This window comes from Callithrix jacchus, chromosome 6 (assembly GCF_049354715.1).
Source record: "Callithrix jacchus isolate 240 chromosome 6, calJac240_pri, whole genome shotgun sequence".
NCBI lineage: Eukaryota > Metazoa > Chordata > Mammalia > Primates > Cebidae > Callithrix > Callithrix jacchus.
In genome coordinates this window covers 138,658-164,410 of record NC_133507.1, presented here as the reverse complement: position 1 = coordinate 164,410, position 25,753 = coordinate 138,658, and positions in this window count along the sequence as shown.

The following is a 25,753-nucleotide window of genomic DNA, read 5'->3' as shown; positions in this document are numbered from 1 at the left end:
TTAAGAGCAATTTTGCTTTTAACATTCGGGTGCCTAGATAATATTAAGATTTTCGTTGACTCATGTAAAATTAGAATTTCGGTATTTCACATCAGAGAGCATATTGAGTTGGTGTACATACTCCAAAACAAAGTAGAATAAGGCAGTGTATATTTTTTCTGACAGATTATATTCAGAGAAATTTTGCTTTTAACATTGGGGTGCCTAGATAATATTTAGATTTTTTTCAATTCGTTTAAATACAGAATTTCTGTATTTAACAAAAGAGAGCATATGGAGTTGGTGTATATACTCCAAAACAGAGTAGAATAGGGCATTGTATATTTTGCCTGACAGATTATATTCAGAGCAATTTTGTTTTAAACATTGGGGTGCCTAGATAATATTTAGATTGTTTCGATTTTTGTAAAATTAGATTTTCTCTATTTTACATGAGAGAGCATATTGAGTTGGTGTATATACTCAAAAACAGTGTAGAATAGAACATTGTATATTTTTTCTGAAAGATTACATTCACAACAATTTTCTTTTTAACATTGACGTGCCTACATAATATTTAGATTTTTTCGATTCTTACAAAATTAGAATTTCTGTATTTTACATATCATAGCATATTGATTTGGTGTATATACTAAAAAACAGAGTAGAAAATGTCAATGTATATTTTTTCTGACAGATTATGTTCAGAGCAATTTTGCTTTTAACATTCGGGTGCCTAGATAATATTTAGATTTTAATCGATTCACGTAAAATTAGTATTTCTGTATTTTACATGAGAGAGCATACTGAGTTGTTGTATACACTCCAAAACAGAGTAGAATAGAGCATTGTATATTTATTCTGACAGATTATATTCAGAGCAATTTTGTTTTTAACATTGGGGTGCCTAGATAATATTTAGATTTTTTTCGATTAATGTAAAATGAGAATTTCTATATTTTACATGAGAGAGAATACTGAGTTTCTGTATATACTCCAAAACCGAGTAGAATAGGGCTGTATATTTTTTCTGACAGAATATATTCAGAGCAATTTTGTTTTTAACATTGCGGTGCCTAGATAAATTTTGGTTTTTCGATTCTGGTAAAATTAGAATTTCTGTATTTTACAAGAGAGAGCATATTTAGTTGGTGTATATATAACAAAAAAGAGTAGAAAAGGGCATTGTATATTTTTTCTGATAGATTATATTCAGAGCAATTTTGTTTTTAACATTGGGGTGCCTAAATAATATTTAGATTTTTTCGATTCTGGTAAATTAGAATTTCTGTATTTTACATGAGAGAGCATATGGAGTTGGTGTATATACTCCAAAAAAGAGAAGAATAGGGCATTGTATATTTTCTCTGACAGATTATGTTCAGAGCAATTTTGTTTTTAACATTGGGGTGCCTAGATAATATTTATATTTTTTTCGATTCGCTTAAATATAGAATTCCTGTATTTTACATGAGAGAGCATATGGAGTTGATTTATATACTCTAAAAAAGAGTAGAATAGGGCATTGTATGTTTTTTCTGACAGATTATATTCAGAGCAATTTTATTTTTAACATTGGGGTACCTAGATAATATTTATATTTTTTCGATTCGGGTTAAATTAAAATTTCTGTATTTTACATGAGAGAGCATACTGAGTTGGTGTATATACTCCAAAACATAGTAGAATACTATATTGTATATTTTCTTTAACAGACTATATTCAGAGCCCTTTTCTTTTAACTTTGGGGCGCCTAGATATTATTTAGATTTTTTTCGATTTGCGTAAATTAGAATTTCGGTATTTTACATGAGAGAGCCTATTGAGTTGGTGTATATACTCCAGAACAGAGTAGAAAAGGCCATTGTATATTTTTTCTGACAGATTTTATTCAGAGCAATTGTACTTTTATAATTCGGGTGCGTAGATAATATTTAGATTTTTTTCGATTCACGTAAAATTAGAATTTCGGTATTTTACATCAGAGAGCATATTGAGTTGGTTTATATAATGCAAAACAGAGTAGTAAAGGGCATTGTATATTTTTTCTAAAAGATTATATTCAGAAAAATTTTGCTTTTAACATTGGGTTTCCTAGATAATATTTAGATTTTTTTTGATTAGCTTAAATATAGAATTTCTGTATTTTACATGAGAGAGCATATGGAGTTGGTGTATATAATCCAAAACAGAGTAGAATAGGGCATTGTATAATTTATCTGACAGATTATATTCAGAGAAATTTTGTTTTTAACATTGGGGTGCCTAGATAATATTTAGATTTATTTCGATTCGCTTATATATGGAATTTCTGTATTTTACATGAGAGAGCATACTGAGTTGGTGTGTATACTCCAAAATAGAGAAGAATAAGGCATTGTATATTTGCTCTAACATACTATATTCAGAGCCATTTTTTTTTAACTTCGGCACGCCTAGAGGTTATTTAGATTTTTTTCGATTCACGTAAAATTTGAATTTCTGTATTTTACATGAGAGAGCATATTGAGTTGGTGTATATACTCCAAAACAGAGTAGAAAAGGCCATTGTATATTTTTTCCGACAGATTTTATTCAGAGCAATTGTACTTTTAAAATTCGGTGGCGTAGATAATATTTAGATTTTTTTCGATTCACGTAAAATTAGAATTTCGGTATTTTACATCAGAGAGCATATTGAGTTCGTGTATATTCTCCAAAACAGAGTAGAATAAGGAATTGTATATTTTTTATAACGGACTATTTTCAGAGACATTTTCTTTTAACTTTGGGGCGCCTAGATATTATTTAGATTTTTTATATTCATGCAACATTAGAATTTCGGTAATTTACATGAGAGAGCGTATTGAGTTGGTGTATATACTCTAAAACAAAGTAGAAATCGGCATTGTATATTTTCTCTGACAGATTATATTCAGAGCATTTTTGCTTTTAACATTGGGGTGCCTAGATAATATTAATATTTTTTTTCGATTCGCTCAAATATAGAATTTCTGTATTTTACATGAGAGAGCATATGGAGTTGGTGTATATACTCAAAACCAGAGTAGAATAGGGCATTGTATATGTTTTCTGACAGATTTTATTCAGAGTAATTTTGTTTTTAACTTTGGGGTGCCTAGATAATTTTTAGATATTTTCGATTTGTGTAAAATTAGAATTTCTATATTTTACATAAGAGAGCATACTGAGTTGGTGTATATACTCCAAAACAGAGTAGAATAAGGAATTGTATATTTTTTATAACAGAATATATTCAGAGCCATTTTCTTTTAACTTTTGGGCGCCTAGATACTATTTAGAATTTTTTTGATTCGGGTAAAATTAGAATTTCAGTATTTTACATGATAGAGCTTATTGAGTTGGTGTATATACTACAAAACAGAGTACAAAAAGGCATTGTATATTTTTTCTAACAGACTTTATTCAGGGCCATTTTCTTTCACCTTTGGGGCACCTAGATATTATTTAGATTTTTTTCGATTCACGTAAAATTAGAATTTCGGTATTGTACATCAGAGAGCATATTGAGTTGGTGTATATACTCCAAAACAGTGTAGAATAGGGCATTGTATATTTTTTCTGACAGATTATATTCAGGGCAATTTTGTTTTTAACATTGGGGTGCCTAGATAATATTTAGATTTTTTTCGATTCACATAAATTTAGAATTTCGGTATTTTATATGAGAGAGCATACAGAGTTGGTGTATATACTCCAAAACAGAGTAGAATAGGTCATTCTATATTTTTTCTGACAGATTATATTCAGAGCAATTTTATTTTTAAAATTGGACTGCCTAGATAATATTTAGATTTTTTCGATTCTGGTAAAACTGGAATTTCTGTATTTTACATTAGACAGCATATTGAGTTGGTGTATATATTCCAAAACAGAGTAGAATAGGGCATTGCATATTTTCTCTGACAGATTATATTCTGAGCAATTTTGTTTTTATCATTGGGGTCCCTAGATAATATTTAGATTTTTTTCAATTGACTTAAATTTAGAATTTCGGTATTTTACATGAGAGAACATACGGAGTTGGTGTATATACTCCAAAAATAATAGAATAGGGCATTGTATATTTTATCTGACAGATTATAGTCAGAGCAATTTTGTTTTGAACATTGAGGTACCTAGATAATATTTAGATTGTTTCGATTCGGGTAAAATTAAAATTTCGGTATTTTACATGAGAGAGCATACTGAGTTGGTGTATATACTCCAGAAAACAATAGAATAAGGCATTGTATATTTTTTATAACAGACTATATTCAGACACATTTTCTTTTAACTTTCAGGTACCTAGATATTATTTAGATTTATTTTCGATTCACGTAAAATTAGAGTTTCGGTATTTTACATGAGAGAGTATATTGAGTTGGTGTATATACTCCAAAACAGAGTAGAAAAAAACATTGTATATTTTTTCTGACAGATTATATTCTGAGAAATTTTGCTTTTAACATTTGGGAGCCAAGATAATATTTAGATTTTTTTCGATTCACGTAAAATTTGAATTTCTGTATTTTACATCAGAGAGCATACTGAGTTTGTGTATATACTCCAAATCAGAGTCGAATAAGGCATTGTATATTTTTTCTAACAGACTATATTCATAGCCATTTTCCTTTATCTTTGGGGCACCTAGATATTATTTAGATTTTTTTCGATTCACGTAAAATTAGAAATTCGGTATTTTACATGACAGAGCATATTGAGTTGGTGTATATACTCCAAAACAAAGTCGAAAAGGGCATTGTATATTATTTCTGACAGATTATATTCAGATCAATCTTGCTTTTAACATTGGGGTGCCTAGATAATATTTAGATTTTTTCGAATTGAGTAAAATTAGAATTTCTGTATTTTACATGAGAGGGCTTATGGAGTTGGTGTATATATTCCAAAAAAGAGTAGAATAGAACATTGTATATTTTTTCTGACAGTTTATATTCAGAGCAATTTCTCTTTTAACATTGAGGTGCCTAGATAATATTTAGATTTTTTTCGATCCACTTAAATATAGAATTTCTGTATTTTACATAAGAGAGCATATTGAGTTCGTGTATATACTCCAAAACAGAGTAGAAAAGGGCATTGTATATTTCTTCTGACAGATTATATTGAGAGCAATTTTGTTTTAAACATTGGGGTGCCTAGATAATATTTACATTTTCTCGATTTTTGTTAAAATTAGAATTTCGTTACTTTACATGAGAAAGCATACTTAGTTGGTGTATATAATTTGAAACAGAGTAGAATAAGGAATTGTATATTTTTTCTAACACACTATATTCAGAGCCATTTTCTTTTTACTTTGGGGCGCCTAGATATTATTTAGATTTGTTTTGATTCACGTAAAATTCGAAACTCAGAATTTTACATTAGAGAGCATATTGAGTTGGTGTATATACTCCTAAACAGAGTAGAATAGGGCATTGTATATATTTTCTGACAGATATTCTTGAGAGCAATTTTGCTATTAACATTGGGGTGCCTAGATAATATTTAGATTTTTGTCAATTCACATAAAATTAGAATTTCGGTATTTTACATGAGAGAGCATACTGAGTTGTTGTATACACTCAAAAACAGAGTAGAATAGAGCATTGTATATTTATTCTGAAAGATTATATTCAGAGAAATTTTGTTTTTAACATTGGGGTGCCTAGATAATATTTAGATTATTTCGATTTGGGTAGAATTAGAATTTCTGTATTTTACATGAGAGAGCATATTGAGTTGGTGTATATATTACAAAACAGAGTAGAAAAGGGCATTGTATTTTTTTTCTGACAGAATACATTCAGAGCAATTTTTCTTTTAACATTGGGGTGCCTAGATAATATTTAGGTTTTTTTCGATTCGCTTAAATATAGAATTCTTGTATTTTACATGAGAGAGCATATGGAGTTGGTGTATATACTCCAAAACAGAGTAGAATAGGGCATTGTATATTTTTTCTGACAGATTATATTCAGAGAAAGTTTGCTTTTAACATTGGGTTGCTTAGATAAGATTTAGATTTTTTTGATTCGCGTACCTATAGAATTTCTGTATTTTACATGAGAGAGCATATGGAGTTTGTGTATATACTCCGAAATAGAGTAGAATAGGGCATTGTATATTTATTCTGACAGATTATATTCCGAGCGATTTTGTTTCTAACATTGCTGTGCCTACATAATATTTAGATTTTGTTCGATTCGCTTAAATATAGAATTTCTGTATATTACATGAGTGAGCATATGGAGTTGGTGTATATACTCCAAATCAGAGTAGAATTGGGCATTGTATATTTTTTCTGACGGATTATATTCAGAGCAATTTTTTTTTTAACACTGGGTTGCCTAGATAATATTTAGATTTTTTCGATTTGGGTAGAATCAGAATTTCTGTATTTTACATGAGAGAGCATATTGAGTTGGTGTATATACTACAAAACAGAGAAGTAAAGGGCTTTGTATATTTTATCTGACAGATTATATTAAGAGCAATTTTGCTTTTCACATTGGGGTGCCTTGATAATATCTAGAATTATTTCGATTCGCTTAAATATAGAATTTCTGTATTTTACTTGAGAGAGCATATTGAGTTGGTGTATATACTTCAAAACAGAGAAGAATAAGGCATTGTATATTTTTTTCTAACAAACTATATTCAGAGCCATTTTCTTTTTACTTTTGGGAGCCTAGATATTATTTGGATCTTTTTTGATTCGCCTAAAATTAGACTTTCGGTATTTTACATTAGAAAGCATATTGAGTTGGTGTATATACTCCAAAACAGAGTAGAAAAAAGCATTGTATATTTTTTCTGACAAATTGTATTCAGAGTGATTTTTCTTTTAACATTGGAGTGCCTAGATAATATTTAGATTTTTTTCGATTCGCTTTAATATAGAATTTCTGTATTTTACATGAGAGTGCATATGAAGTTGATATATATACTTTAAAACAGAGTAGAATAGGGCATTGTATATTTTTCTGCCAGACTATATTCAGAGGAATTCTGTTTTTAACATTGGGGTGCCTAGATAATATTTAGATTATTTTTGATTCGCTTAAATATAGAATTTCTGTATTTTACATGTGAGAGCATATGGACTTGGTGTATATACTCCAAAACAGAGTAGAATAGGGCATTAGATATTTTTTGTGACAAATTATATTCAGAGCAATTTTTTTTAACACTGGGGTGCCTAGATAATATTTAGATTATTTTCAATTCGATTAAAATTAGAATTTAGGTATTTGACATGAGAGAGCATCCTGAGTTGGTGTATATACTCCAAAACAGAGTTGAATAAGGCATTGTATATTTTATCCATAAGACTATATTCAGCGCCATTTTCTATTAACTTTGGGGAGCCTAGATATTATTTAGATTTTTTTTTGATTCACCTAAAATTAGAATTTCCGTATTTTACATGAGAGAGCAGGTTGAGTTGGTGTATATACGCGAAAACAGAGTAGAAAAGAGCGTTGTATATTTTTTCTGAGAGATTATATTCAGAGCAATTTTGCTTTTAACATTGTGGTGCCTAGATAATATTTATATTTTTTTGATTCGGGTAGAATTAGAATTTCTGTATTTTACATGACAGAGCATATTGAGTTGGTGTTTATACTACAGAACAGAATAGAAGAGGGCATTGTATATTTCTTCTGACAGATTATATTTAGAGCAATTTTGCTTTTAACATTGAGTGCCTAGATAATATTTAGATTTTTTCGGTTCTGGTAAAGTTAGAATTTCTGTATTTTACATGAGATAGCATATTGAGTTTGTGTATACACTACAACACAGAGTAGAAGAGGGCATTGTATATTTTTTCTGACAGATTATATTCAGAGCAATTTTGCTTTTAACATTGGGGTGCCTAGATAATATTCAGATTTTTTTCGATTTGCTTAAATATAGAACTTCTGTATTTTACATGAGAGAGCATACTGAGATGGTGTATATACCCAAAAACCGAGTAGAATAGGGCATTGTATAATTATTGTGACAGATCATATTCAGAGCAATTTTGTTTTTAACATTGGGTTGCCTAGATAATATTTAGATTTTTTTCGATTCATGTAAAATTAGAATTTCTGTATTTTACATGAGAGAGCATACAGAGTTGGTGTATATACTCCAAAACAGAGTAGAATAAGGCATTGTATATTTTTTCTAGCAGACTATATTCAGACCCATTTTCTTTTAACTTTGGGGCGGCTAGATATTATTTAGGTTTTTTCGATTCCAGTAAAATTAGAATTTCTGTATTTTACATGAGAGAGCATATTGAGTTGGTGTATATACTCCGAAACAGAGTAGAATACGGGATTCAATATTTTTTGTGACAGATTATATTCAGAGCAATTTTGTTTGTATCATTGGGTTGCCTACATAATATTTTGATTTTTTCGATTTGGGTAAAATTAGAATTTCGGTACTTTACATGAGAGACCATACTGAGTTGGTGTACATACTCCAAAACAGAGTAGAATAGGGCATTGTGTATTTTTTCTGAAAGATTATATTCAGAGCAATTTTCTTTTTAACATTGACGTGCCTACATAATACTTAGATTTTTTCGATACTTATAAAATTAGAATTTCTGTATTTTACATGTCAGAACATATTGAGTTGGTGTATATACTACAAAACAGAGTAGAAAATGGCATTGTGTATTGTTTTTGACAGATTATATTCAGAGCAATTTTGCTTTTAACATTAAGGTGCCTAGATAATATTTAGATATTTTTCGATTCGCTTAAATATAGAATTTCTGTATTTTACATGAAAGAGCATATTGAGTTGATGTATATAATACAAAACAGAGTAGAATAGGTCATTGTATATTTTCTCTGACAGATTATATTCAGAGCAATTTTGTTTTTAACATTGGGTTGACTAAAAAATATATACATTTTTTTATTCGGGTAAAATTAGAATTTCTGTATTTTACATTAGAGATCATACTGAGTTGGTGTATATACTCCAAAACAGAGTAAAATAAGGCATTGTATATTTTTTCTAACAGACTATATTCAGAGCCATTTTCTTTTAACTTTGGGGCGCCTAGATATTATTTAGATTTTTTTCGATTCGCGTAAAATTAGAATTTCGGTATTTTACATCAGAGAGCATATTGAGTTGGTGTATATACTCAAAAACAGAGTAGAATAGGGCATTGTATATTATTTCTGACAGATTATATTCAGAGCAATTTTGTTTTTAACATTGGGTTGACTAAATAATATTTAGATATTTCCATTTGGGTAGAATTATAATTTCTGTATTTTACATGACAGAGCATATTGTGTTGCTCTATATACTACAAAACAGAGTAGAAAAGGCCATTGTACCTTTATTCTGACAGATTTTTTTCAGAGCAATTTTGTTTTTAACATCACGGTGCCTAGATAATATTTAGAAACTTATCGATTCACTTAAATTTAGAATTTCGGTATTTTACATGAGAAAGCATACTGAGTTGTTGTATATACTCCAAAACAGAGCAGAATAGGGCATTGTATATTTTTTCTGACAGATTATATTCAGAGCAATTTATTTTTTAACATTGGGGTGCCTAGATAACATTTATATTTTTTCGATTTTGGTGGAATTAGAATTTCTGTATTTTACATGAGAGAGCATATTGAGTTGGTGTATATACTACAAAACAGAGAAGTAAAGGACATTGTACATTTTATCTGACAGATTATATTAATAGCAATTTTGCTTTTAACATTGGGGTGCCTAGATAATATCTAGAATTTATTCGATTCGCTTAAATTTAGAATTTCTTTATTCTACATGAGAGAGCATATGGAGTTGGTGTATATACTTTAAAAGAGTGTAGAATATGGCATTGTATATATTTTCTGACAGATTATATTCAGAGAAATTTTGTTTTTAACATTGGGGTGCCTAGATAATATTGAGATATCTTTTGATTCACGTAAAATTAGAATTTTTGTGATTTACATGAGAGAGCATACTGAATTGGTGTATATACTCCAAAAAAGAGTAGAATAAGGCATTGTAAATTTTATCTAACAGACTATAATCAGAGCCATTTTATTTTAACTTTGGGGTCCCCAGATATTATTTAGATTTTTTTCGATTCACGTAAAATTAGAATTTCGGTATTTTACATGAGAGAGCATATTGAGTTTGTGTATATACTCCAAAACAGAGTAGAAAAGGGCATTGCATATTTTTTCTGACAGATTATATTCAGAGAAATCTTGCTTTTAACATTGGGGTGCCTAGAAAATATTTAGATTATTTTCGATTCGCGTAGAATTAGAATTTCTGTATTTTACATGACACAGCATATTGAGTTAATGTTTATACTACAAAACAGAATAGAAGAGGGCATTGTATATTTTTTCTGACAGATTATATTCAGAGCAAGTTTGCTGTTAACATTGGGGTGCCTAGATAATATTTACATTTTTTTCGATTCGCATAAATAAAGAATTTCTGTATTTTACATGAGAGAGCATATGGAGTTGGTGTATATACTCCAAAACAGAGTAGAATAGGGCATTGTATATTTTCTCTGACAGATTATATTCAGAGCGATTTTGTTTTTAACATTGCGGTGCCTAGATAATATTTAGATTTATTTCGATTCGTTTAAATATAGAATTTCTGTATTTTCCATGAGAGAGCAGACGGAGTTGGTGTATATACTCCAAAACAGAGTAGAATAGGGCATTGTATATTTTCTCTGACAGATTATATTCAGAGCGATTTTGTTTTTAACATTGCGGTGCCTAGATAATATTTAGATTTATTTCGATTCGTTTAAATATAGAATTTCTGTATTTTCCATGAGAGAGCAGACGGAGTTGGTGTATATACTCCAAAACAGAGTAGAATAGGGCATTGTATATTTTTTCTGACGGATTATATTCAGAGCAATTTTTTTTTAACACTGGGGTGCCTAGATAATATTTAGATTTTTTCGATTTGGGTAGAATTAAAATTTCTTTATTTTACATGAGTGAGCATATTGAATTTGTGTATATACTACAAAACAGAGTAGAAAATGGCATTGTGTATTTTTTCTGACAGATTATATTCAGAGCAATTTGGCTTTTAACTTTGGGGGTTCCTAGGTAATAGTTAGATATTTTTCGATTCACTTAAATATAGAATTTCTGTATTTTAGATGAGACAGCATATGGAGTCAGTGTATATCCTCCAAAAAAGAGTAGTATAGGGCATTCTATATTTTTTCTGACAGATTATATTCAGAGCAATTTTGTTTTTAACATTGGGTTGACTAAATAATATTTAGATTTTTTCGATTCGGGTAAAATTTGAATTTTGGTATTTTACATGAGAGAGCATACTCAGTTGGTGTATATACTCCAAAAGAGAGTAGAATAAGGCATTGTATATTTTTTCTTACAGACTATATTCAGAGCCATTTTCTATTAACTTTGGGGCGCCTAGATATTCTTTAGGTTTTTTTCCATTCACGTAAAATTAGAATTTCAGTATTTTACAAGAGAGAGCATATGGAGTTGGTGTATATATTCCAAAACAGAGTAGAATAGGGCATTATATATTATTTCTGACAGATTATATTCAGAGCAATTTTGCTTTTAACCTTCGGGTGCCTAGATAATATTTAGATTTTTTCGATTCGCTTAAATATAGAATTTCTGTATTTTACATGAGAGAGCATATGGAGTTGGTGTATGTACTCCAAAACAGAGTAGAATAGGGCATTGTATATTATTTCTGGCTGATTATATTCAGAGCCATTTTCTTTTTAACAATGGGGTGCCTAGATAATATTTAGATTTTTCGATTCGAGTAAAATTAGAATTTATGTATTTTACATTAGAGAGCATATGGAGTTGGTGTATATACTCCAAAAAAAAAGTAGAATAGGGCATTGTATATTTTTTCTGACAGATTATATTCAGAACAGTTTTGTTTTTAACATTGGGGTGCCTAAAGAATATTTAGATTTTTTTGATTAGGGTAAAATTAGAATTTCTCTATTTTCCTTCAGAGCGCAAACTGAGTTGGTGTATATACTCCAAAACAGAGTAGAAAAGGGCATTGTATATTTTTTATGACAGATTATATTCAGAGAAATTTTGTTTTTAACATTGGGGTGCCTAGATAATATTTAGATTTTTTTCGAGTCGCTTAAATATAGAATTTCTTTATTTAAATGATAGAGCATATGGAGTTGGTTTATGTACTCCAAAACAGAGTAGAAAAGTGCATTGAATATTTTTTATGACAGATTATGTTCAGAGCAATTTTGTGTTTACATTGGGGTGCCTAGATAATGTTTAGATTTTTTTGATTCGAGAAAAATTAGAATTTCTGTATTTTACATGAGACAGCATACTGAGTTGTTGTATATACTCCAAAACAGAGTAGAATAAGGCATTGTATATTTTTTCTAACAGACTATATTCAGAGCCGTTTTCTTTTATATTTGGGGTGGCTACATATTAGTTAGATTTATATCGATTCGCATAAAATTAGAATTTCGGTATTTTACATGAGAGAGCATACTGAGTTGGTTTATATACTCCAAAACAGAGTAGAATAAGGCATTGTATATTTTTTCTAACAGACTATTTTCAGAGCCATTTTCTTTTAACTTTGGGGCGTATAGATATTATTTATATTTTTTTCCATTCGCTTAAATATAGAATATCTGTATTTTACATAAGAGAGCATATGGAGTTGGTGTATATACTCGAAAACAGAGTAGAATAGAGCATTGTATATTTTCTCTGACAGACTATATTCAGAGCAATTTTGTTTTTAACATTGGTGTGCCTAGATAATATTTAGATTTTTTTGATTCTGGTAAAATTAGAATTTCTGTATTTTACATGAGAGAGCATACTGAGTTCGTGTATATACTCCAAAACAGAGTAGAATAAGCTATTGCATATTTTTTCTAACAGACTATATTCAGAGCCATTTTGTTTTAACTTTGGGGTGCCTAGATATTATTTAGATTTTTTCGATTCACATAAAATTAGAATTTCGGTATTTTACCTGAGAGAGCATATGCAGTTTTTGTATATACTCCAAAAAAGAGTAGAATAGGGCATTGTATATTTTTTCTGACAGATTATATTCAGAGCAATTTTGTTTTTAACATTGGGGTTCCTAGATAATATTTAGATATTTTTCGATTCGGGTAAAATTAGAATTTCTGTATTTTACATGACAGAGCATATGGAGTTGGTGTATATACTCCAAAAACAAATAGAATAGGGCATTGTATATTTTTTCTGACAGATTATATTCAGAGCAATTCTATTTTTAAAATTGGGTTACCTACATAATATTTATATTTTTTCGATTCACGTAAAATTAGAATTTCTGTATTTTACATAAGAGAGCATACTGAGTTGGTGTATATACTCCAAAACAGAGTAGAATACGGCATTGTATATTTTCTCTAACAGACTATATTCAGAGCCATTTTCTTTTAACTTTGGCGCACGTAGATATTATTTAGACTTTATTCGATTCGTGTAATATTAGAATTTCGGTATTTTACCTGAGAGAGCATATTGAGTTGGTGTATATACTTCAAAACAGAGTCGAAAAGGACATTGTATATTTTTTATGACAGAATATATGCAGAGCAGTTTTGCATTTAACATTGTGTTGCCTAGATAATATTTAGATTTTTTTCGATTCGCTTAAATACAGAATTACTGTATTTTACATGAGAGAGCACATGGAGTTGCTTTATATACTGCAAAACAGAGTAGAATAAGGCATTGTATATTTTTTCTGAGAGATTATATTCAGAGCAATTTTGTTTTCAACATTGGGGTGCCGGAATATTATTTAGATTTTTTCGATTCACGTAAATTAATAATTTCGGTATTTTACATGAGAGAGCATATTGAGTTGGTGTATATACTTCAAAACAGAGTAGAAAAGGGCATTGTATATTTTTTCTGACAGATTATATTCAGAGCAATTTTGCTTTTAATCTCCGGGTACCTAGATAATATTTAGACTTTTTCGATTCAGGTAAAATTAGAATTTCGGTATTTTACATGAGAGAGCATATTGAGTTTGTGTATATATTCGAAAACAGAGTAGAAAAGCGCATTGTATATTTTTCCTGACACATTGTATTCAGAGCACTTTTGCTTTTAACATTGGGGTGCCTAGATAATATGTAGATTATTTTCGATTCGCTTAAATATAGAATGTTTGTATTTTATATGAGAGAACATATGGAGTTGGTGTATGTACTCCAAAACAGAGTAGAATAGGGCATTGTATATTTTTTCTGACAGATCATATTCAGGGCAATTTTGTTTTTAACATTGGGGTGCCTAGATAATATTTAGATTTTTTAGATTCGGGTAAAATTAGAATTTCTGTATTTTACATGATAGAGCATACTGAGTTGGTGTATATACTCCAAAATAGAGTAGAATAAGGCATTGTATATTTTCTCTAACACACTATATTCAGAGCGATTTTCTTTTAACTTTGGGGCGCCTAGGTATAATTTAGATTTTTTTTGATTCACATAAATTCAGAATTTCGGTATTTTACATGAGAGAGCATATTAACTTGGTTTATATACTATAAAACAGAGTCGAAAAAGGCATTGTATATTTTTTCTTACAGATTACATGCAGAGTAATTTTGCTTTTAACATTGTGGTGCCTAGATAATTTTTAGATTTTTTTCCATTCGCTTAAATACAGAATGTTTGTATTTTACATGAGAGAGCATACTGAGTTGGTGTATATATTCCAAAACAGAGTAGAATAAGGCATTGTATATTTTTTCTAACAGACTATATTCAGAGCCATTTTCTTTTAAGTTTGGGGTGCCTAGATATTATTTAGATTTTTTTTGATTCACCTAAAATTAGAATTTCGGTATTTTATATGAGAGAGCATATTGAGTTGGTGTATATACTCCAAAACAGTGTAGAAAAGGGCATTGTATATTTTTTCTGACAGATTATATTCAGAGAAATTTTGCTTTTAACATTAAAGTGCCTAGATAATATTTAGATTTTTTTCGATTCGGGTAGAATTAGAATTTCTGTATTTTACATGACAGAGCATATTGAGTGTGTGTTTATACTACAAAACAGAATAGAAGAGGGCATTGTATATTTTTTCTGACAGATTATATTCAGAGCAATTTTGCTTTTTACATTGGAGTGCCTAGATAATATTTAGATTTTTTCGGATCGTGTAAATTTAGAATTTCTGTATTTTACATGAGAGAGCATATTGAGTTGGTGTATATACTACAAAACAGAGTAGAAAAGGGCATTGTATATTTTATCTGACAGATTATATTCTGAGCAATTTTGCTTTTAACATTGGGGTGCCTAGATAATATTTAGATTTTTTTCGATTTGCTTAAATATAGCATTTCTGTATTTTACATGAGAGAGCATACTGAGTTGGTGTATACACACCAAAACCGATTAGAATAGGGCATTGTATATATTTTCTGACAGATTATATTCAGAGCGATTTTGTTTTTATCTTTGGGGTGCCTAGATAATATTTAGATTTTTTTCGATTCGCTTAAATATAGAATTTCTGTATTTTACATCAGAGAGAATGTGGAGTTTTTGTATATACTCCAAAACAGAGTAGAATAGGGCATTGTATATTTTTTCTGACAGATTATATTCAGAGCAGTTTTTTTAACACTGAGGTGCCTAGATAATATTTAGATTTTTTCGATTCCAGTAAAATTAGAATTTCTATATTTTACATTATAGAGCATATTGAGTTGGTTTATATACTCCGACGCAGAGTAGAATAGGGGATTGAATATTTTTTGTGACAGATTATATTCAGAGCAATTTTGTTTGTAACATCGGGTTGCCTAAATAATATTTTGATTTTTTCGATTCGGGTAAAATTGGAATTTCGGTATTTTACATGAGAGACCATACTGAGTTGGTGTACATACTCCAAAACAGAGTAGAATAGGGCATTGTATATTTTTTCTGAAAGATTATATTCAAAGCAATTTTGTTTTTAACATAGACGTGCCTACATAATATTTGGATTTTTTCGATACTTATAAAATTAGAATTTCTGTATTTTACATGTCAGAGCATATTGAGTTGATGTATATACTACAAAACAGAGTAGATAATGGCATTGTGTATTTTTTTTGACAGATTATATTCAGAGCAATTTTGCTTTTAACATTAAGGTGCCTAGATAATATTTAGATATTTTTCGATTCGTTTAAATATAGAATTTCTGTATTTTACATGAAAGAGCATATGGAGTTGGTGTATATACTTTAAAGGAGTGTAGAATATGGCATTGTATATATTTTCTGACAGATTATATTCAGGGAAATTTTGTTTTTAACATTGGGGTGCCTAGATAATATTTAGATTTCTTTTGATTCCCGTAAAATTAGAATTTCTGTGATGTACATGAGAGAGCATACTGAGTTGGTCTATATACTCTAAAAAAGAGTAGAATAAGCCATTGTATATTATTTCTAACAGACTATATTCAGAGCCATTTTCTTTTAAGTTTGGGGCGCCTAGGTATTATTTAGATTTTTTTGATTCACCTAAAATTAGAATTTCGGTATTTTATATGAGAGAGCATATTGAGTTGGTGTATATACTCAAAACAGAGTAGAAAAGGGCATTGTATATTTTCTCTGACAGATTATATTCAGAGCAATTTTGCTTTTAACATTGGGGTGCCTCGATAATATTTAGATTTTTTTCGATTCGGGTAGAATTAGAATTTCTGTATTTTACATGACAGAGCATATTGAGTTGGTGTTTATACTACAAAACAGAATAGAAGAGGGCATTGTATATTTTTTCTGACAGATTATATCCAGAGCAATTTTGCTTTTAATATTGGGGTGCCTAGATAATCTTTAGATTCTTTCGGATCGGGTAGATATAGAATTTCTGTATTTTACATGAGAGAGAATATTGAGTTGGTGTATATACTACAAAACAGAGTAGAAAAGGGCATTGTATATTTTTTCTGACAGATTATATTCTGAGCAATTTTGCTTTTAACATTGGGGTGCCTAGATAATATTTATATTTTTTTTGATTTGCTTAAATATAGAATTTCTGTATTTTACATGAGAGAGCATACTGAGTTGGTGTATATACCCCAAAACCGAGTAGAATAGGACATTGTGTAATTATTTAGACAGATTATATTCCGAACAATTTTGTTTTTAACATTTGGGTTCCTAGATAATATTTAGATTTTTTAGGATCGGGTAAATTTAGAATTTCTGTATTTTACATGAGAGAGAATATTGAGTTTGTGTATATACTAAAAAACAGAGTAGAATAGGGCATTGTATATTTTTTCTGACAGATTATATTCTGGGCAATTTTGCTTTTAACATTGGGGTGCCTAGATAATATTTATATTTATTTTGATTTGCTTAACTATAGAATTTTTTAATTTTACATGAGAGAGCATACTGAGTTGGTGTATATACCCCAAAACCAAGTAGAATAGGGCATTGTATAATTATTTAGACAGATTATATTCCGAGCAATTTTGTTTTATCATTGGGGTGCCTAGATAATATTTAGATCTTTTTCGATTCACGTAAAATTAGAATTTCTGTATTATACATGAGTGAGCACACTGAGTTGGTTTATATACTCCAAAAAAGAGTAGAATAAGGCATTGTATATTTTTTCTAACAGACTATATTCATACCCATTTTCTTCTAACTTTGGGGTGGCTAGATATTATTTTGATATTTTTCGATTTGCGTAAAATTAGAATTTCAATATTTTACATGAGAGAGCATATGGAGTTGGTGTATATACTACAAAACAGAGTAGAATAGGGCATTGTATATTTTTTCTGACCGATTATATTCATAACAATTTTGTTTTAAACATTGGGGTGCCTAGATAATATTTAGATTTTTTCGATTTGGGTAGAATTTGAATTTCTCTATTTTACATGAGAAAGCATATTGAGTTGGTGTATATACTACAAAACAGAGTAGAAAAGAACATTGTATATTTTTTCTGACAGAATACATTCAGAGAAATTTTGCTTTTAACATGTGGGGGCCTAGGTAATATCTACAATTTTTTCGATTCCCTTAAATGTAGAATTTCTGTATTTTACATGAGAGAGCATATGGAGTTGGTGTATATAATTTAAAACAGAGTAGAATAGGGCATTGTATATTTTTTCTGACAGATTATATTCAGAGCAATTTTGTTTTAACATTGGGGTCCCTAGATAATATTTATATTTCTTTTGATTCGCTTAAATACAGAATTTCTGTGATTTACATGAGAGAGAATACTGAGTTGGTGTATATACTCCAAAAGAGTAGAATAAGGCATTGTAAATTTTATCTAACAGACTATATTCAGAGCCATTTTCTTTTACACTGAGGTACCTAGATAATATTTAGATATTTTCGACTCCAGTAAAATTAGAATTTCTTTATTTTACATGAGAGAGTATATTGAATTGGTGTATATACTCCGAAACAGAGTAGAATAGGGGATTGAATATTTTTTGTGACAGATTATATTCAGAGCAATTTTCTTTGTATCATTGGATTGCCTACATAATATTTTGATTGTTTCGATTCGGGTAAAATTAGAATTTCGGTATTTTACATGAGAGACCATACTGAGTTGGTGTACATACTCCAAAACAGAGTAGAAGAGGGCATTGTATATTTTTTCTGAAAGATTATATTCAGAGCAATTTTGTTTTTAACATTGACGTGCCTACATAATACTTAGATTTTTTCGATACTTATAAAATTAGAATTTCTGTATTTTACATGTCAGAGCATATTGAGTTGGTGTATATACTGCAAAACAGAGCAGAAAATAGCATTGTGTATTTTTTTGACAGATTATATTCAGAGCAATTTTGCTTTTAAAATTGGGGTGCCTAGATAATATTTAGATATTTTTCGATTCGCTTAAATATAGAATTTCTGTATTTTACATAAAAGAGCATATTGAGTTGGTGTATATAATACAAAACAGAGAAGAATGGGGCATTGTATATTTTCTCTGACAGATTATATTCAGAGCAATTTTGTTTTTAACATTGGTGTGCCTAGATAATATTTAGATTTTTTCGATTTGGGTAGAATTATAATTTCTGTATTTTACATGACAGAGCATACTGTGTTGGTGTATATACTACAAAACAGAGTAGAAAAGGGCATTGTACCTTTTTTCTGACAGAATTTTCAGAGCAATTTTGTTATTAACATGGTGGTGCCTAGATAATATTTAGATTTCTTTCGATTCACGTAAAATTAAGATTTATGTGATTTACATGAGACAGCATTCTGAGTTGGTGTATATACTCCAGAAAAGAGTAGAATAAGGCATTGTATATATTTTGTAACAGACTATATTCAGAGCCATTTTCTTTTAACTTTGGGGCGCCTAGATATTATTTAGATTTTTTTTGATTCACCTAAAATTAGAATTTCGGTATTTTATATGAGAGAGCATATTGAGTTGGTGTGTATACTCCAAAACAGAGTAGAAAAGGGCATTGTATATTTTCTCTGACAGATTATATTCAGAGCAATTTTGCTTTTAACATTGGGGTGCCTAGAAAATATTTATATTTTTTTCGATTCGGGTAGAATTAGAATTTCTTTATTTTACATGACAGAGCATATTGAGTTGGTGTTTATACTACAAAACAGAATAGAAGAGGGCATTGTATATTTTTTCTGACAGATTATATTCAGAGCAAGTTTGCTGTTAACATTGGGGTGCCTAGATAATATTTACATTTTTTTCGATTTGCATAAATAAAGAATTTCTGTATTTTACATGAGAGAGCATATGGAGTTGGTGTATATACTCCAAAACAGAGTAGAATAGGGCATTGTATATTTTTTCTGTCATATTATATTCAGAGCAATTTTGCTTTTAACTTTGGGGGTGCCTAGGTAATATTTAGATATTTTTCGATTCACTTAAATATAGAATTTCTGTATTTTAGATGACAGAGCATATGGAGTCGGTTTATATACTCCAAAAAAGAGTAGAATAGGGCATTCTATATTTTTTCTGACAGATTATATTCAGAGCAATTTTGTTTTTAACAGTGGCGTGCCGAGATAATATTTAAATTGTTTTCGATTCACTTAAATATAGAATTTCTGTATTTTACATGATAGAGCATACGGAGCTGGTTTATATACTTTAAAACAGAGTAGAATAGTGCATTGTATATTTTTTCTGACTGATTATATTCAGAGCAATTTTGTTTTTAACACTGGGTTGCCTAAATAATATTTAGATTTTTTCGATTCGGGTAAAATTAGAATTTCTGTATTTTACATGAGAGAGCATATTGAGTTGGTGTATAAACTACAAAACAGAGTAGAATAGGGCATTGTATATTTTCTCTGAAATATTATATTTAGGGCAATTTTGCTTTTAACATTGGGGTGCCTAGACAATATTTATATTTATTCGATTCTGGTAGAATTAGAATTTTTGTATTTTACGTGAGAGAGCATATGGAGTTGGTGTATATACTCCAAAACAAAGTCGAATAAGGCATTGTATATTTTTTCTAACAGACTATATTCAGAGCCATTTTTGTTGAACGTTGTGGCGCCTAGATATTATTGAGTTTTATTTCGATTCGCGAAAAATTAGAATTTCTGTATTTTACATGAGAGCGCATATAGAGTTGCTGTATATACTCCAAAAAAGAGTAGAATAGTGCATTGTATATTTTTTCTGACAGATTATATTCAGAGCAATTTTGTTTTTAACAATGGGGTGCCTACATAATTTTTTGATTCGGATAAAATTAGAATATCGGTAATTTACATGAGAGAGCATACTGATTAGGTATATATACTTTAAAACACAGTAGAATAGGGCATTGTATATTTTTTCTGTCAGATTATATTCAGAGCAATTTTTCTTTAACATTGGCATGCCTACATAATATTTAGATTTTTTCGATTCAGATAAAATTCGAATTCCTGTATTTTACATGAGAGACCATATTGAGTTGCTGTATATACTACAAAACAGAGTAGAAAAGGGCATTGTATATTTTTTCTGACAGATTATATTCCAAGAAATTTTGTTTTTAACATTGGAATGCCAAGACTATATTTGTATCTTTTTGATTCGGGTAGAATTTGAATTTCTGTATTTTACATGAGAGAGCATACTGAGTTGGTGTATATACTCCAAAACAGAGTAGAATAGGTCATTGTATATTTTTTCTCACAGACTATATTCAGAGCAATTTTGTTTTTAACATTGGGGTGCTTAGATAATATTTAAATTGTTTTCGATTCGCTGAAATATAGAATTCCTGTATTTTACATGAGAGAGCATGCTTTTAACTTTGGGGTGCCTAGATAATATTTAGATTTTTTTAGATTCACGTAGAATTAGAATTTCTCTATTTTACATGGGAGAGCATACTGAGTTGGTGTATATACACCAAAACAGAGTAGAATAGGGGATTGAATATTTTTTGTGACAGATTATATTCAGAGCAATTTTGTTTTTAACATTGGGGTGCCTAGATAATACTTATATTTTCTTTGAATCGCTTAAATATAGAATTTCTGTATTTTATATTAGAGAGCATATAGAGTTGGTGTATATACTCCAAAACAGAGTAGAATAGGGCATTGTATATTTTTTCTGACACATTATATTCAGAGAAATTTTGTTTTTAACATTGGGGTGCATAGATAATATTTAGATTTTTCGATTCGGGTAAAATTAGAATTTCGGTATTTTACGTGAGAGAGCATACTGAGTTGGTGTATATACTTCAAAACAGATTAGAATGAGGCATTGTATATTTTTTCTAACAGACTATATTCAGAGCCATTTTCTTTTAACTTTGGGGTGCGTAGATATTATTTATATTATTTTCAATTCGCGTAAAATTAGAATTTCGTTATTTTACATGAGAGCGCATATTGAATTGCTGCATATACTCCAAAACAGAGTAGAGAAGGGCATTGTATATTTTTGTAGACAGATTATATTCAGAGCAATTTTGCTTTTAACTTTGGGGTGCCTAGATAATATTTAGATTTGTTTAGATCAACGTAAATTTAGAATTTCTCTATTTTACATGAGAGAGCATACTGAGTTGGTTTATATACACCAAAAAAGAGTAGAATAGGGCATTGTATATTTTTTCTGACAGATTATATTCAGAGCAATTTTGTTTTTAACATTGGGGTGCCTAGATCATATTTAGATTTTTTCGATTCGGGTTAAATTAGAATTTCGTTATTTTACATGAGAGAGCATACAGAGTGGGTGTATATACTGCAAAACAGAGTAGAATAGGGCATTGTATATTTTTTCTGACACATTATATTCAGAGAAATTTTGTTTTTAACATTGGGGTGCATAGATAATATTTAGATTTTTCGATTCGGGTAAAATTAGAATTTCGGTATTTTACGTGAGAGAGCATACTGAGTTGGTGTATATACTTCAAAACAGATTAGAATGAGGCATTGTATATTTTTTCTAACAGACTATATTCAGAGCCATTTTCTTTTAACTTTGGGGTGCGTAGATATTATTTATATTATTTTCAATTCGCGTAAAATTAGAATTTCGTTATTTTACATGAGAGCGCATATTGAATTGCTGCATATACTCCAAAACAGAGTAGAGAAGGGCATTGTATATTTTTGTAGACAGATTATATTCAGAGCAATTTTGCTTTTAACTTTGGGGTGCCTAGATAATATTTAGATTTGTTTAGATCAACGTAAATTTAGAATTTCTCTATTTTACATGAGAGAGCATACTGAGTTGGTTTATATACACCAAAAAAGAGTAGAATAGGGCATTGTATATTTTTTCTGACAGATTATATTCAGAGCAATTTTGTTTTTAACATTGGGGTGCCTAGATCATATTTAGATTTTTTCGATTCGGGTTAAATTAGAATTTCGTTATTTTACATGAGAGAGCATACAGAGTGGGTGTATATACTGCAAAACAGAGTAGAATAGGGCATTATATATTATTTCTGACAGAGTATATTCAGAGCAATTTTGCTTTTAACCTTCGGGTGCCTAGATAATGTTTAGATTTTTTCGATTCGCTTAAATATAGAATTTCTGTATTTTTCATGAGAGAGCATATGCAGTTGGTGTATGTACTCCAAAACAGAGTAGAATAGGGCATTGTATATTTTTTCTGACAGATTATATTCTGAGCAATTTTGCTTTTACCTTTGGGCTGCCTAGATAATATTTAGATTTTTTTAGGTAAATGTAAAATTAGAATTTCTGTATTTTTCATGAGAGAGCATACTGAGTTGGTGTATATACACCAAAACAGAGCAGAATAGGGGATTGAATATTTTTTGTGACAGATTATATTCAAAGAAATTTTGTTTTTAACGTTGGGGTGCCTAGATAATATTAAGATTTTTTCGATTCGTGTAAAATTAGAATTTCTGTATTTTTCATGAGAGAGCATACTGAGTTGGTGTATATACTCCAAAACAGAGTAGAATAGGGCATTGTATATTTTTTCTGACACATTATATTCAGAGGAATTTTGTTTTTAACATTGGGGTGCATAGATAATATTTAGATTTTTCGATTCGGGTAAAATTAGAAGTTCGGTATTTTACGTGAGAGAGCATACTGAGTTGGTGTATATACTTCAAAACAGATTAGAATGAGGCATTGTATATTTTTTCTAACAGACTATATTCAGAGCCATTTTCATTTAACTTTGGGGTGCCTAGATATTATTTATATTTTTTTAAATTCGCATAAAATTGGAATTTCGGTATTTTACATGAGAGCGCTTATTGAGTTGCTGCATATACTCCATAACAGAGTAGAAAAGGGCATTGTATATTTTTTCTGACAGATTATATTCAGAGAAATTTTGCTTTTAACTTTGGGGTGCCTAGATAATATTTAGACTTTTTTAGATTCACGTAAAATTAGAATTTCTGTATTTTACATGAGAGAGAATACTGAGTTGGTGTGTATACACCAAAACAGAATAGAATAGAGCATTGTATATTTTTTCTGACAGATTATATTCAGAGAAATTTTGTTTTTAACGTTGGGGTGCCTAGATAATATTTATATTTGTTTTGATTCACTTAAATATAGAATTTCTGTATTTTACAAGAGAGAGCCTATGGAGTTGGTGTATACGCTCCAAAAAAGAGTAGAATAGGGCATTGTATATTTTTTCTGACAGATGATATTCAGAGCAATTTTGTTTTTAACACTGCGACGCCTAGATAATATTTAGATTTTTTGATTCGGGTGAAATTAGGATTTCTGTATTTTACATCAGAGAGCATACTGCGTTTGTGTATATACTCCAAAAAAAGGAAAATATTTCATTGTATATTTTTTCTAACAGACTATATTCAGAGCCATTTTCTTTTAACTTGGTGCGTCTAGATGTTATTTACAGTTTTTTCGATTTGCGTAAATTTAGAATTTCGGTATTTTACATGAGGGAGCATATTGAGTTTGTGTATATACTGTAAAACACAGTAGAATAAGGTATTGTATATTTTTTTTAACAGACTATATTCAGAGCCATTTTCTTTTAACTTTGGGGAGCGTAGATATTATTTAGATTTTTTTCGATTCGCGTAAAATTAGAATTTCGGTATTTTACATGAGAGAGCATATTGAGTTTGTGTATATACACCATAACAGAGTAGAAAAGGCCATTGGATATTTTCTCTGACAGATTATATTCGGAGCAATCTTGCTTTTAACATTGGATTGCCTAGATAATATTTAGATTTTCTCTATTCACTTAAATATAGAATTTCTGTATTTTACATGAGAGAGCATATGGAGTTGGTGTATATACTCCAAAACAGAGTAGAATAGGGCATTGTGTATTTTTTCTGACAGATTATATTCAGAGCAATTTTGCTTTTAACTTTGGGGTGCCTATATAATATTTAGATTTTTTTAGATCCACGTAAATTTAGAATTTCTCTATTTTACATGAGAGAGCATACTGAGTTGGTTTATATACACCAAGAAAGAGTAGAATAGGGCATTGTATATTTTTTCTGACAGATTATATTCAGAGCAGTTTTGTTTTTAACATTGGGGTGCCTAAAGAATATTTAGATTTTTTTGATTAGGGTAAAATTAGAATTTCGGTATTTTACATGAGAGAGCATACTGAGTTGGTGTATATACTCCAAAACAGAGTAGAATAAGGCATTGTATATTTTTTCTCACAGACTATATTCAGAGCCATTTCCTTTTAACTTTGGGGCGCCTAGATATTATTTAGATTTTTTTCGATTCGCGTAAAATCTGAATTTCGGTATTTTACATGAGAGCGCATATTGAGTTGCTGCATATACTCCAAAACAGAGTGGAAAAGGGCATTGTATATTTTTTTAGACAGATTATATTCAGAGAAATTTTTCTTTTTACTTTCGGGTACCTAGATAATATTTAGATTATTTTAGATTCATGTAAATTTAGAATTTTTTTATTTTAAATGAGAGAGCATACTGAGTTGGTGTATATACACCAAGACAGAATAGAATAGGGCATTGTATATTTTTTCTAACAGATTATATTCAGAGCAATTTTGTTTTTAACATTTGAATGCCTAGATAATATTTAGATTTGTTTCGATTCGCTTAAATATAGAATTTCTGTATTTTACATGAGAGAGTATATTGAGTTGGTGTGTATACTCCAAAACAGAGTAGAATAGGGC